We start from the raw sequence: 6726 nt of genomic DNA on the forward strand, positions 1-6726 counted from the left end.
ATCAATTTCATCATCTTCAGAGTCCATGCTAATCTTCTTGAGCATTGAGGTGGTCTATGTCTGACTTCAATTCCTTCAGAAGCTGCTGCCAACTTAAATGATCTCGTCTCTGCAATAAACAGCTTTCTGAAGCTAGTTTGCGGACAACGATCTCATTGACTTTGTCAAAGACATTCTTTCTGGACATTTTCTGATTAAACTTTATCCGAGCACTCTTTTTACTGTGTCCATATTCCGGCACGTTGTGTTCCTCCATTTTCTCAAATGAAATTGATATTCCTCTCAAGGGAATTTATCAACAATCACATCAATGTGGCGAGGTAACTTGTTTTTCTTGATTCGTACCGCACACGAATCATGCTTTGTGCTACTGTACTAAGGATAATGTTGTGAAATTAACATCAGGGACGTGAACCTTTCGTCTCATATGAAGGTTGAAAGCTACTATAACTTAGATAGCATATGAATAGAGCTGGAGGGGGACATTTATATTAACTTGGACCCCTACCATTTATATTAAAACTTACAATGATAAGAGGGGGACATGGAACCTTGCCTCCGGTCTACAAAAATTGCCCAGCAAACAGGAAAGGCATAACCTATACAAACCTAACTAACAAAAAAATTACATTTTTCATATCTCCTCCTAAAGGAAGGAAACTGCCATTTGTCAAGTTCAATCAGCCCCTTTGCCTATCTAGGAAGATTGTCTTGAGAGTGATATAAGGTCCTGTTTCTACTTGTAGAAGCCAATTTTGCCAACAGATACGCAACTTGGTTTGCTTCTCTAAGGTAGTGAGAGATACAATTTACAGTGTTGCCAAGCAATGCAGTAGTACCATTGACAATGTGTTGCAGCTTCAAATTATTGGTGTCTTGCTTGATGAGGATGTTAGTGACAATAAGAGAATCAGTCTCCACATGAATATTAGAGTAGTCCTGTTGAGTGCACCATTCTACCCCAAATCTCACTGCTGTAGCTTCAGCTTGCGAGCTGCTATTGGCTTGGATCGGGATCGAAAATGCGAAGATGAAATCACCACTGCTATCTCTAACAATGCACCCAATCCCAGCTTTCTTGCTAGTTCTAATAAAACTACCATCAGTGTTAAATTTTAATCCAACCAAGAGCTGGTTTGATCCATTGAATAGGAGTACATACGAAAGAAGGTTTGAGTTTCTCTACCAATATACAAAGATTACCCATGTACCATTGGTGTCAATCTTAGGATAAGCATCCATAAGATTGTGAGAGACTTATTACAAAAATGGAGAAATTAACTAAGGAACTAAATGCGCCTGACTAATATTTATATTACATCATTGCAGGATAGTAAGGCAGCAGGTAGGAGATCCGCCAACGACTGCAGCATACTAAGTCAGCAGGACCAATGTAGCATCCTCATTCCCAGAAATCGCATCAATTTTTGGTATATGTAACATAAGTAATAACTCAACTCATGATTGATAAAGAAAATATGAAGTTGCATAGGTAGAGTCATTTCACCATATAACATATAAAACGCAGAACATTGAAGCGACATAAGTACAAAATATATAAGTGCACAGCTAGACGCATTGCAGTAAAACCAATCAGGGATTCTTTTCTTTCTTTATGACCTTGCGAACCTTGTTGCTAGAGAGTTGAGAATTGAAGTCATCATCTGGTACTGATGCTGATGCCTTATTAGCGGATCTAGTCTTCTTGTCATACGTCTTCAAAGGACATATTTTTACATTACAAGCATCACCATCTTCTAACACCGACGATCCACTTTCTGATACGCTTTTATCGATGGGAGTTTGCAAAATAGACTGCTGACTTTCGGCCATTACATCCTTCCAACAACCAAAAAATTTAATACCAGTTGGAGAGCAATACTGTTGTTACTTGCATAGTTTTGACTATAATTGTTAAACAAATAAATAATGCTGTAAAACTTTAAATTTCATGGAATTTACCCAGAAAAGCTTATCTCCACTTGAGCTTTGTCCATCAAAAAACTTTGGATCCTGTTAAACAGAAATTAAATAGAACATTCATTCAATGAGTGCAAAAGTATTTATACTTAAATTTTGTGTTAGGAGTTTTGTGAGGTAAAAAAATTTACGGTGATATTGTCTTCGAATAAACTGTGACCGTATTCCTTTAAAAGGTCATCATCATCACTAAGCTTAAGAACTTTGTAGACTTCGACCTGAGACTCAATATTCTCTTGCTTAACAATAACCTTGAACATTAATTTTTTATAAAGAATAGCGTCCAGTTCACTTGGCTAAGAAAAGTCAGCATCCGCAAGTGAATTCTACACCAAAATTCATAGGTTAGAAGTATTTTTATAGTTAATCAAAATAAGTTTTGTAGTATACCTCAAGGGAGCTTTCCTTAAGTTCTTTTGCGGACCTCCCGATAAGCCGCATAGCCTCTCGATTCCAAAGCAACAATGAGATAAAAGCGGTTCCATCCATAACTCGTACTTGAAGCCTATACCTGCAACTCAATTTTGATTAAACTTATGATTTTTGTAATATATAAAATTTTAAATAAACATAGATAGTAATTACCTGTGAGTACATGAAAATTGATCTTCATTGCATTTCTTACAAAAGTATTTATTTCAAACTTTATCAACCTTTCGACTACACTTGTTGCATGCCAAGTATGACCATCCCCGGTCAAGTTCCAAACTTACCAATTCTGCCGCAATCCAACAGCTACTTTCCTATTTAAAAAAAACAAAAATTTATTGTAAATGCAAAACAGAAAACATAAAGTACATATAATTGACAAAGTTAATTAAACTCACTTGCGTGCACTGAACTAAATCCCTAATAGTTTTAAACTCTATAATTCCTTTGTCTAACTCATCTCTAACAAAGTAACTTTGCAGAGAACTTGTTTGAGTGATTCGCTCAATGTTTGACGGACATGCTGCAAGTAACCTACATAAGTCAAAAATTGTTATTTATAAATAGTATTGTTATATTTTATGTGCATAATGAAAAGGAGTATACACGTGACAAACCTCGATTTAAATTCAGTAGACTGTGGCAACGTAGAGTTTATCCATATCTTTGTCTGAAACCAACAGCTACGCACAGAGTAATTGCCTATGTATGAAATGAAAAGTAAGTAGTGAATCTGATCGGCAGCTGATTTAAAAAGCACTTTTAAAAATGGCCTAAACTTGAAGTAGCACTTGGCGTCGAAGGTCATACTGATGTGAGTACACTGAACTTACTTTCATTCTCCACTGTATAATATAATTCTGCTAACTCACCACAAAAACTTATAATAAAGAATGCCAGTAGTTCTTTCTTCTTGTACAAAATATATACTCCAATATTTGAAAACTCACCACTATCTCTGGATGAATTAATTCTCTCTTGCCTTTAAATTTTTTATCCCACGTTATCACATTTTTGTGCTCTATATAGTTGAGGTTTATATAATGGGTGAAAAAACTAAGTAGGTAGGTCGTTGTCTTGAGTTGACTGGAAAGTAAAGCTTAATTAAAATTTCTAGTAGATATCATGCATATTATGTTTTGTAGAATTCAACAACCAAGCATGCACAACGACTCATAGATAGCTAATTTGGCTTTGGTTAAAGGTTTGTAAAATTTGAGTATTGTTAATAAATATTGTAGACATAAAAATATTTATATACTAAGTCGGGAAAAAACATGTAATATATGGTAAACCTCGACATTTTTGAGGTTTCATATGCTGAAAAACAACAATCAACGGCTCATCGGTCGATTCATTCGAGTAATGTTGAATTTGATCCACATGTTCGCTCCATAAGGTTGCCACAATCCTGTTCCTCCTATACGTTGCATAGTAAGGTTAATATAGACATATATAGGTAAGCTATCCATAAAAAAGTATTTAAAATTTTCAATTACTTACTGATCATCTTCGAGTACAATATGAATAAACACACTTTCGTCATCTCCTTGCTTGTAGGTCTTAACATCTTCATAGGTGACAACCTGACCAACAACATCTATATATATATAGATATAAAAGCGAGTAACATAGTTTTACCAATACCATTAATTTGTTACAAATTAAAAGAAGAATTACCACATAATTCTGTCTCATCGGCATCTTGTTGATTTGTTAGTTGGTCAAAAGGGCGCAAGTTAAAGATGTTCATATGAAATGAAGGATCATTTGTTTCCTCAACAAATGTCTTTTGAGTAAATGTTAGCCTTAGGTGGTGTGTCGTAGTCCTCAACTTCAGATTATTTGGTCCGACGACAAAGTAGTTCATACGATATAAGCAAAGTTCATGTATCTTGTTCCTAAAAAACTTGAGAACATACTTTCCGATTGAAGCATGTATACGATCACCCTACAAAATCATATTCATTATTAGCGCGCAATTATAAGCTCTTATATAGCGGAGATCACTGCCTAAAACTATCCTACCTATTTCATATGAAAAAGTAGAATGCTATATAGAGAATTTATGCAACTTAAGTGAAGTTATCGTAAATATTTTATATCAAAAGCCAAAATGCTATATAGAGAAAGTAAAGGCAAAACTACGAAATATGAAGCCATTCTGCCGAACTTGAACGTATAAGTATATCGACAACAGCGGTCGCATATAAGTTTTATATATACGAATGTTTACGCTATCTTATGAATGATGTATCAGAAAGTCCACATGATAGACTTTGTGAATGAGGTGTGCGTAGCATCCTCAACGAATGAAATTGGTGGAGGGCAACTCGCTACATTCTGTGTAAATGGTGAGAGGGCAAAGTGTTACGGACAGACCAGGCATTTTCTACCCTCAATGAGCTCAGAAAAGAAGTGAGGAAGCGCCATTGCAGAGGTATTGAAGAATCAAGTAGAAGAAGAAGAGATGTAGTGGAATAATAATACTCAAGTTTAGGGATGTGTATGTGGGATTGAAATCATGGTAAGAACACGTTTATATAGACAAGAAAAAAACACCACTACTACTACCATTTTGATCTTCGGTACTGCTATGATTTCATTTTACAGAATCTCCATCTGTGTCTCAAGTTCTAAAACCAGAAAAATGTAAGTATATCGACAACAACAGTCGCATATAAGTATATCGACAACAACAGTCGCATATAAGTTTTATATGTACGAATGTTTACACTATTTTATGAATGATACAGAGAAGTAAAAGTTCCCAGGTTTGCAAAATTAGAATGGAAAGGGCTAGTAAGGCTATTAATCTAACAGCTATAATTCTTGAATTTGCACATCCCAATTCAGATAGCTACATCAGTGATAAATATAAGTTTTATAAACAATCAATAAGAACCAAAATACTACAACAGTTATGCGTAAAGATAACAAAATATTCGACACTTAGGAGGCTGCCACAAAACAGATGAACCTAGGAACATCAACTTCATCAACTTTCTCATAATGCTGGATTAATGTGACTTATATGCGATTGATGTAGTTGCCCAAGTCCTCCTTATATAGAATGCGACAACATTAATAAGTTTGGAAGTATGACAAAGTTTGATATGTTACCTTAGAATCCTGTAAAACCAATTCAATAGAATATGGTATTTCCAACTTAAAGCGATCCGGCATTACCCACATTCGAACGACTCTAACTTTAAGGTTCCATTGCATTGAGTTGCCTGAAATTTGTTTGATATCATGAATTTGTGTCGCCATATTTGCAAAGTCAATTAATCAGAATGGTATATTGAGCAGATAAAATATGAAGTTGAAAAGGTTTTGAAAATGTAAAGCACATAACTCCGATATATATAGATGTGCAGATAAAAGATGGTTTTTTGAATTGGAAGCCCATGTTTGGGAGGTAAATCATGGCGGGATAATGGAGAGGTTTTTGGAGCAACACCAGTAAGGCAGTTTTTCGAAATTGCATTACATATACATTAAGGGAAAATGCAGACGTTTTTTGGGCAGTAGCAGTAAGGCAAACGTGGGAATTACCTGTGAGTGTGGGAGTAATGGATCCCATAAATTGAGGGAGTAATGGATCCCATAAACATGGGAATTACTTGTGAGTGGATCCCATAAATTGAGGGAGTAATGGATCCCATACCATATTTCTGTCATTTTTTACCGTGTAATGTCCTATATTTCAGTTGCATGTATGCAGGTGGTTGTGTGGACGTGCAAGCAAAATGGGGGGATGAGAAGTGGGTACGTGATTTAGAGGATTCAATTAGGTTTTTCTCTATTTTATTATTATTTGTTTTAAACCTTTTTTTATACATAATAATATTTTCAAACTCCAAAACTTTTGGAGCTTTGTCCTAAAGGCGTGGCACTTGGCTAATTGTTGTTGTGCCACTTGGCACAATAATATGGCTTTGCTTCTTCTATTCTATATAGATAGATTTTAATACAAATTCTATACAATATGTCTTTTGTATATTTTGTATCTGATTTATGCATAGTAAAATAAATTTTATACAACTAATTATATATTATACAACTTATCTACAACTTTCATACATTATTTTTACTCAGTTATATATAACTATAATATCATATAACTTAAATATAATTTTTATTCAAATTTTATACAATATGTCTTTGTATATATTCTGTATCTAATTTGTATATATTTTGTCTGTGGTGTGTGCTTCTTCCTTTGTAAAATTCCAATCAAAACTTACTCTTTTAATACAATTTTAATACATATCAATAACTTTATGTAAAAATATTGTATTGATAACTTAAATA

This window comes from Nicotiana attenuata, chromosome 10 (genome assembly GCF_001879085.1).
Source record: "Nicotiana attenuata strain UT chromosome 10, NIATTr2, whole genome shotgun sequence".
Taxonomy (NCBI): domain Eukaryota; kingdom Viridiplantae; phylum Streptophyta; class Magnoliopsida; order Solanales; family Solanaceae; genus Nicotiana; species Nicotiana attenuata.